Genomic DNA, 10,527 nt, shown 5'->3' with positions numbered 1-10,527 from the left:
GTAAACTTTGAGTATGTTTGTGAATACTGTTCAGGTCAGGTCTACAGGTCAGGTCTACAGGTCAGGTCTACAGGTCAGATCTACAGGTCAGGTCTACAGGTCAGATCTACAGGTCAGGGTCCACAGGTCAGGTCTACAGGTCAGATCTACAGGTCAGATCTACAGGTCAGGTCTACAGGTCAGATCTACAGGTCAGATCTACAGGTCAGGTCTACAGGTCAGGTCTACAGGTCAGGTCTACAGGTCAGATCTACAGGTCAGATCTACAGGTCAGGTCTACAGGTCAGGTCTACAGGTCAGATCTACAGGTCAGATCTACAGGTCAGGTCTACAGGTCAGGTCTACAGGTCAGGTCTACAGGTCAGATCTACAGGTCAGATCTACAGGTCAGGTCTACAGGTCAGATCTACAGGTCAGGTCTACAGGTCAGGTCTACAGGTCAGATCTACAGGTCAGGTCTACAGGTCAGGTCTACAGGTCAGGTCTACAGGTCAGAGCTACAGGTCAGGTCTACAGGTCAGGTCTACAGGTCAGGTCTACAGGTCAGGTCTACAGGTCAGATCTACAGGTCAGATCTACAGGTCAGGTCTACAGGTCAGGTCTACAGGTCAGATCTACAGGTCAGGTCTACAGGTCAGATCTACAGGTCAGATCTACAGGTCAGATCTACAGGTCAGGTCTACAGGTCAGATCTACAGGTCAGGTCTACAGGTCAGATCTACAGGTCAGATCTACAGGTCAGATCTACAGGTCAGATATACAGGTCAGGTCTACAGGTCAGGTCTACAGGTCAGATCTACAGGTCAGAGCTACAGGTCAGGTCTACAGGTCAGGTCTACAGGTCAGGTCTACAGGTCAGATCTACAGGTCAGATCTACAGGTCAGATCTACAGGTCAGATATACAGGTCAGGTCTACAGGTCAGGTCTACAGGTCAGATCTACAGGTCAGAGCTACAGGTCAGGTCTACAGGTCAGGTCTACAGGTCAGGTCTACAGGTCAGGTCTACAGGTCAGATCTACAGGTCAGATCTATAGGTCAGGTCTACAGGTCAGATCTACAGGTCAGGTCTACAGGTCAGATCTACAGGTCAGATCTACAGGTCAGGTCTACAGGTCAGGTCTACAGGTCAGGTCTACAGGTCAGATCTACAGGTCAGGTCTACAGGTCAGATCTACAGGTCAGATCTACAGGTCAGGTCTACAGGTCAGGTCTACAGGTCAGGTCTACAGGTCAGATCTACAGGTCAGATCTACAGGTCAGGTCTACAGGTCAGATCTACAGAAATACAGGTCAGGTCTACAGGTCAGATATACAGGTCAGATCTTCAGGTCAGATCTACAGGTCAGATCTACAGGTCAGATCTACAGGTCAGATCTACAGGTCAGGGTCCACAGGTCAGATCTAAGGTCAGATATACAGGTCAGAGCTAAGGTCAGATCTACAGGTCAGATCTTCAGGTCAGATCTACAGGTCAGATCTACAGGTCAGGGTCCACAGGTCAGATCTAAGGTCAGATCTACAGGTCAGATCTAAGGTCAGGTCTACAGGTCAGATCTAAGATAACAGGTCAGATCTACAGGTCAGATCTACAGGTCAGGGTCCACAGGTCAGATCTACAGGTCAGATGTAAGGTCAGATCTACAGGTCAGATCTAATGGTCAGATCTAATGGTCAGATCTAAGGTCAGATGTAAGGTCAGATCTAAGGTCAGGGTATAAAGGTCAGTGGTCACTCAAGCAGCAGGCTCAGTTGTTCATATTGACCTTTAACCTAGAGGCTTCAGGAACAGAAGTATTGCAGTTTTTGTTATATGATATAAATATAAATATATGAATTATCTTTCTAAAGGCTGTGAACCAAACTAAAGTATTATAAAGTAGTACTTGTATTTATACTTATAGCCCTGATAGTACTTGAACTTGCAGTACTTGTAGTATTTCCTGTTTCAGACTCAGTGAATGACTCTTATTGTGAAGTTGCGTCACTGGAGTTTTAATGTGAAAGTTTCTTTTTTCGAAGCAGTTTCTATTTTCATTTGAGTTTCTATTTCCAGACTCACAGGAAGTGACATCATCACAGCTCAAGTGACAGACTGCAACTCCCACAATGCACTGGGTCTGAGCCTTGTTCTATCCACGTTTGTTTTTTTTTAGTTTTAATCTACTTTAATTAGAGTTTCACAAACAACAATATTTGCAAATTAAAGCGTCTTAAAGTTCTTAAATTTACAGGTTTTTATGATTACCGAGTTTTAACTTTATTTGGTGGATAAAACCTGTGGTAAATATAAATATCTACTCTTCTTCTTCCTCCTCTTCCTCCTCTTCTGTTCTTTCTCATCTTCTTCCTCCTCTTCCTTTCCTTCCTCTTCCTTCTCTTCTTTTTCTTCCTCTTCCTCCTCATCTTCTTCCTCCTCTTCCTCTTCTCTTCTTCCTCTTCCTCCTCTTCTTTTTCCTCCTCCTGCTCCTCTTCTTTTTCCTCATCTTCTTCCTCCTCTTCCTCTTCTCTTCTTCCTCTTCCTCCTCTTCTTTGTCCTCCTCTTCTTCCTCCTCTTCCTCTTCCTCCTTTTCCTCTTGATAATCCTCCTTCTTGATAATTATATATATAAATAAATAAATGAATAAATATATATATATATATATATATATATATATATATATATATATATATATATATATATATATATATATATATATATATATATATATACCCCAGACCAGGCCATGGCAGGGCATCTGGGAAAACCCGCTGTCTCTTTCTGAATCTGGTTTACTTTGAACTCGAGGAAAAATCAAAATTTAGACAATCAGAAAAGTGAAATAGGAGGAAGTGGTTCAGAATTTCAGTTTCCACCAACTCAGTATATAAACCCTGCACCAGACCAGAGCTAAACCAGAGCTAAACCAGAGTTAAACCAGAGCTAAATCAGGACTAAACCAGAGCTAAACCAGGACTAAACCAGAGCTAAATCAGGACTAAACCAGGACTAAACCAGAGCTAAATCAGGACTAAACCAGGACTAAACCAGAGCTAAACCAGGACTAAACCAGAGCCAAACCAGGACTAAACCAGAGCCAAACCAGGACTAAACCAGGTCTATTCCAGACGCACTGTTCAAAGGTAAGTGTAATTTAAAAGACTAAATCTTGTGTTATTAAAGTTCAGATTTCGTTGATGTTTTTGACATAAAGAAAATGTGTAAAAAAGTTTTAAAAAACAAAAACTATTATTCAGTTTTCACTCAAAAAAACAATAAAAACACATTTTCATAAAAACTTGAATGTATACTTTACTCAGCTGTGAGCAACCAGGAAAGGGAAAAGGTGATTTAACTATAATCAGTTTTATTTAGTTTCAGTTGTATACATTTATTTACACTCACTTTTATTATTTGTTTTATTGAAACAAGTAAAATTTGTGACTATAAACATGTATTTATCCAAATCTACAGTTGTAGCTTGAGTACCATACCTGCTCTGAACCTGGTCCTGCTCTGAACCTGGTCCTGGTCTGGACCTGGTCCTGCTCTGAACCTGGTCCTGGTCTGGACCTGGTCCTGCTCAGAACCTGGTCCTGGTCTGCAGGACGTCGGGGACGTCGGGGATGTGGGGTGTTCAGGGGGTTTCAGGGGTCTGGCGGACGTCGGGGGGTTTAGGTTCCCTGGGCCCGGGCGGTGCTCAGGTTCAGGTCTGTGATGTCACAGACGCACATTCCATTGCTTTAAGTTTTCCACTGAAATAACGGTAAAAAACAAAGACGGCGTAAAAACCACAGAGCCGTTACTCACCGCAGTGTTCGGAGCCCCTGAAGATTGCGTCAAGTGCCACCACGCAACGGAAAGAACACTCCTCACATTCATATGTTTCTGAGGTCTGGTCAGGTCTGGACTCAGGTCTGGTCAGGTCTGGACTCAGGTCTGGTCAGGTCTGGACTCAGGTCTCGTCAGGTCTGGACTCAGGTCTGGTCAGGTCTGGACTCAGGTCTCGTCAGGTCTGGACTCAGGTCTGGTCAGGTCTGGACTCAGGTCTCGTCAGGTCTGGACTCAGGTCTGGTCAGGTCTGGACTCAGGTCTCGTCAGGTCTGGACTCAGGTCTGGTCAGGTCTGGACTCAGGTCTGGTCAGGTCTGGACTCAGGTCTCGTCAGGTCTGGACTCAGGTCTGGTCAGGTCTGGACTCAGGTCTCGTCAGGTCTGGACTCAGGTCTGGTCAGGTCTGGACTCAGGTCTGGACTCAGGTCTGGACTTTTTCGGCTCGTATTAGAGTTTTATTCTGACTGTGGACTTCCGGTTTGTGTCTCGCTCAAACGAGGAGGACCTGAGGAGGACCCGAGGAGGCTTTAGAGGAGGAAACTTGTGCGACTGAAACAAACCAAGCGCCACATTTTAAAGTTCTTCATATTAGTCAGTCAAACCACACAGAGCCTCAGAGGCTTTCATTAATCAAGAAACGATAAACCTGAATCTGAGTTCCTCTCAAACGGCTCAGACTCAGATCCTTTGGCTCAGAGTAAAGTCTGACTTTAGATGTTGAACGTGTTTGAAATAGTCAAAGTGTTTTCACGTTTGAAAGAGTAAAAGACGCTCCATGAAGGACGAGTTTCTCCTGCAGATGATGTGGCAGGACAAACACAGAGATGGTGTGCGAAGGGCCCCGAGTGCGGAGGGCACCGAATGCGGAGGACCCCGAGTGCGGAGGGCACCGAGTGCGGAGGGCCCCGAATGCGGAGGGCCCCGAGTGCGGAGGGCCCCGAGTGCGGAGGGCCCCGAGTGCGGAGGGCCCCGAGTGCGGAGGGCCCCGAGTGCGGCGGAGTGAGGGGCCTGCTTCAAGGCAGAGTCCGGGACTCAGCCAGGATCCTAACTAGACCTGGCTCACTGTGTGTTGCAGATGAGGGCACCCCCTGTAGGAGTCGTGGTGCTGATGCTGCTGTTACTGACCCGTTTCCACGGCGACGCTCGGCCCCGTCTACACGGCAACAAATGTCTTCCTCCTGGAGAAACTCTACTCGAGACTCTGAGTCTGCTCCGTAACGTGGTAATATGGTTTTACACTATTTGTATTACTTCTAAAGTACTACTACTACTACTACTACTACTACTACTACTACTACTACTACTACTGCTAAAGTACTCAGACTTCAGACTTAAGACTTCAGGAGGAAGCTGCAGAATCTCTAAAACAACTTGTGTGATAAATCTGTATTGTGTCCTGCAGGGATCGTCCTTTCCCTCCGAGTGTTTCATCTTCAGGCAGAACGTGACCCTCCCCCAAAACATCTCCACCAATCACAGCCAGGTACACCCCTGCCTCGACCAATCAGGATGAAGCTTCACTCTCTGACGCTTAACACTCTTGTCTGATTCCTCAGTGCTCCTCTGCGCTACGATTGGCCCATGAGGCACTGCTAGGGGCGGGGCTTATATTTGATCAGCAGGAGCCAGATTTGGGCAAGGGCGTAGTCTTGTGGAACGACAGGAAGTTAGACGACTTTCAGAATCTGCTCTACCAAGTTCTGGAGCATCCCTGTGTGAGTAAAGACTGAAATACTACAACTACTACTTCTACTACTACTACTACTACTACTACTACTACTACTACTACTACTACTGTACTACAAATCACACTATTACTTCTACTACTATTTTTACTACTACTTCTACTTACAATTATTATTACTACTACTTGCCAGTGGAGCACCAGGTGCCACAAGGGGGCGCTATAGGAAGTGGTGTTGTGTCTTTAGACACTTCACCCAAAGAAGGTCTAAAGCAGGTCTAAAGAAGCACTAAAGAAGGACTAAAACAGGTCTAAAGCAGGTCTAAAGTAGATCTAAAGCAGGACTAAAGCAGGACTAAACCAGGTCTAAAGTAGATCTAAAGCAGGACTAAAGCAGGACTAAACCAGGTCTAAAGAAGGACTTAAGCAGGACTAAAGCAGGACTAAAGCAGGTCTAAAGCAGGACTAAAGAAGGACTTAAGCAGATCTAAAGCAGGTCTAAAGTAGGACTAAAGCAGGACTAAACCAGGTCTAAAGAAGGACTTAAGCAGGTCTAAAGCAGTAGGACTAAAGCAGGACTAAACCAGGTCTAAAGCTGGTCTAAAGCAGGTCTGAAGCAGGACTAAAGCAGGACTAAAGCAGGACTAAAGAAGGACTTAAGCAGATCTAAAGCAGGTCTAAAGTAGGTCTAAAGTAGGACTAAAGCAGGACTAAAGCAGGACTAAAGCAGGTCTAAAGCAGGTCTGAAGCAGGTCTGAAGCAGGACTAAAGCAGGACTAAAGCAGGTCTAAAGCAGGACTAAAGCAGGTCTAAAGCAGGTCTGAAGCAGGACTAAAGCAGGACTAAAGCAGGTCTAAAGCAGGACTAAAGCAGGTCTAACCCTGGTCTCTTTCAGTTCTCTCAGATGGACTCGTCTGGGATCCTGGACCAGTATTTCAGTGATGTCACGGCTCTGATCCACAAACAGGTGAGACTCAGGTCCAGGTCTTTCAGAAACACTAACCGTTTAGTCTCAAATTGCAGTTTTAGTGATAAAAGATAAACAAACGTACTGTAAATGTCAAAGTGAAAGTATTGTGAATATTCAGAATACAGTTCACTTATCAGAATATGCCACAAAATACCTTTTGATACAGTATGTTTTCAGAGATTTCTTCCAAACATTGTACATTTACACGAGCAGTAAAAGTCTGGTCCCCAGAGCAGAGGATTTGAAAGACTCTGTTGTGTTTGGAAGATAAAGTAAAAAAAACTCTTCATCTTTAAAATTTACTGCTTCATCTTTGTCTATTTTTGCATCAGTTTTGTTGTCCAAACCTGCTCAGTGTGAACAATCACAGAGAAACCAGATTACTCTCATTTACGTAATCAGATCATGATCAGATTTGTGGTCTGTGTGTGAGTCATAAATCCTGATCCGGTTTGACCCTGACTCTGGTCCAACTCTGGTCTAAGTCTGGTCTAAGTCTGGTCTAAGTCAGGTCTAAGTCTGGTCTAAGTCTGGTCTAAGTCTGGTCTAAGTCTGGTCTAAGTCTGGTCTAAGGCTGGTCTAAGTCTGGTCTAAGTCTGGTCTAAGTCTGGTCCTGACTCTGGTCTAAGCCTGGTCTAAGCCTGGTCTAAGCCTGGTCTAAGCCTGGTGTAAGCCTGGTGTAAGTCTGGTCTAACCCTGGTCTAAGCCTGGTCTAAATCTGGTCTAAGCCTGGTCTAACCATGGTTCTTGGTTCTGCCCCAGGGCGCATGTGGCTGGTACATTCTGCGTCGAGACCTGCTCTGGATCCTGAAGCGCTCCATGTGGAGGAGCCATCACTGCTACAGCTGGCCCCAGCTCTAGACCCGGACCTGGACCCAGTTTGAAACCTCAAGAGCTCAACCAAAGTTTTATTTAATATTTATTTTTTATTTATTTGGAAACTGTTTATTTTTCATAGTTGATGTTTTATTTATTTTTATATTTAATGTTTTATTTATTTTTATATTTGATGTTTAATATTTCTATGTTTGATACATATTTATATTTTGTGGCTCATGTTTTTAATAAAGAAGTTCTGCGTTCAAACAAGTGTGAGAGCGTTCCCTGGTGGACTCTGGGTAAATTGCAGTCTGAGGAAAGGAAAAGGAAATTATATAGAAATTATTTTCACAAACAAAGCAGAGTACAAAATAAACATATTCGACACTGTATGCAGAGTATGCAGAGTATACAAAGTATACAAGTATACAAAGTACAGTATTTAGATTATTTCCCTCAAACTCAGGTTCATAACACATATTATTTTATTGACACACACATGTTATCGTCACACACACATGTTATCGTCACACACACATGTTATTGTCACACACACATGTTATTGTCACACACACATGTTATCGTCACACACACATATCATCGTCACACACATATGTTATCCACACACACATGTTATTGTCACACACACATGTCATGGTCACACACACATGTCATGGTCACACAAACATGTTATCGACACACACATGTCATCGTCACACACACATGTTATCGTCACACACACATGTCATCGTCACACACACATGTCATCGTCACACACACATGTCATCGTCACACACACATGTTATTGTCACACACACATGCTATCGTCACACACACATGTCATCGTCACTCACACATGTCATCGTCACACACACATGTTATCGTCACACACACATGTCATCGTCACACACACATGTCATCGTCACACACACATGTTATTGTCACACACACATGTTATTGTCACACACACATGTTATCGTCACACACACATGTTATTGTCACACACACATGTCATCATCACACACACATGTTATCGTCACTCACACATGTCATCATCACACACACATGTTATCGTCACTCACACATGTCATCATCACACACACATGTTATCGTCACTCACACATGTCATCGTCACACACACATGTTATCGTCACACACACACACATGTCATCGTCACTCACACATGTTATCGTCACACACACATGTCATCGTCACACACACATGTTATCGTCACACACACATGTTATCGTCACACACACATGTCATGATCACACACACATGTTATCGTCACACACACATGTCATTGTCACACACACATGTCATCGTCACACACACATGTTATCGACACACACACATGTTATCGTCACACACACATGTTATCGACACACACACACATGTTATCGTCACACACACATGTCATTGTCACACACACATGTCATTGTCACACACACATGTTATCGTCACACACACATTTTATCGTCACATACACATGTCATCATCACACACACGTCATCGTCACACACACATGTTATCGTCACACACTCATGTTATCGTCACACACACGTCATCGTCACACACAAATGTCATTGTCACTCACACATGTCATCGTCACTCACACATGTCATTGTCACACACACATGTCATCGTCACACACACATGTTATCGTCACACACACATGTCATCGTCACACACACATGTCATCGTCACACACACATGTCATCGTCACACACACATGTTATTGTCACACACACATGCTATCGTCACACACACATGTCATCGTCACTCACACATGTCATCGTCACACACACATGTTATCGTCACACACACATGTCATCGTCACACACACATGTCATCGTCACACACACATGTTATTGTCACACACACATGTTATTGTCACACACACATGTTATCGTCACACACACATGTTATTGTCACACACACATGTCATCATCACACACACATGTTATCGTCACTCACACATGTCATCATCACACACACATGTTATCGTCACTCACACATGTCATCATCACACACACATGTTATCGTCACTCACACATGTCATCGTCACACACACATGTTATCGTCACACACACACACATGTCATCGTCACTCACACATGTTATCGTCACACACACATGTCATCGTCACACACACATGTTATCGTCACACACACATGTTATCGTCACACACACATGTCATGATCACACACACATGTTATCGTCACACACACATGTCATTGTCACACACACATGTCATCGTCACACACACATGTTATCGACACACACACATGTTATCGTCACACACACATGTTATCGACACACACACACATGTTATCGTCACACACACATGTCATTGTCACACACACATGTCATTGTCACACACACATGTTATCGTCACACACACATTTTATCGTCACATACACATGTCATCATCACACACACGTCATCGTCACACACACATGTTATCGTCACACACTCATGTTATCGTCACACACACGTCATCGTCACACACAAATGTCATTGTCACTCACACATGTCATCGTCACTCACACATGTCATTGTCACTCACACATGTCATCGTCACTCACACATGTCATTGTCACACACACATGTCATCGTCACTCACACATGTTATCGACACACACATGTTATCAACACACACACATGTTATCGACGCACACACATGTTATCGACGCACACACATGTTATCGACACATACACCCCTTTACAGACACACTCACACCCTACCCACCCCTATACACACACTCACACCCCTATACACACACACTCACACCCCACCCCCCCCATACACACACACTGACACCCCTATACACACACACTCACACCCCACCCACCCCTATACACACACTCACACCCCTATACACACACTCACACCACTATGCACACACGCGCGCACACACACACACACACACACACACACACACACACCACACACCCCTATACACACACACTCACACACACACACACACACACACACACACACTCACACCCCTATACACACACTCACACCCCTATACACACACACACACACACACACACACTCACACCCCTATACACACACTCACACCCCTATGCACACACGCGCACACACACACACACACACACTCACACCCCTATACACACACACTCACACCCCACCCACCCCTATACACACACACTCACACCCCTATGCACACACACACACACACACACACACTCACACCCCTATACACACACTCACACC

The sequence above is a fragment of the Eucyclogobius newberryi genome, unplaced genomic scaffold (genome assembly GCF_026437365.1).
Source record: "Eucyclogobius newberryi isolate DKJ021-1_F unplaced genomic scaffold, fEucNew1.0.hap1 SCAF_13, whole genome shotgun sequence".
NCBI classification, from domain to species: Eukaryota; Metazoa; Chordata; class Actinopteri; order Gobiiformes; family Gobiidae; genus Eucyclogobius; species Eucyclogobius newberryi.
This window is presented reverse-complemented; position numbering follows the sequence as displayed.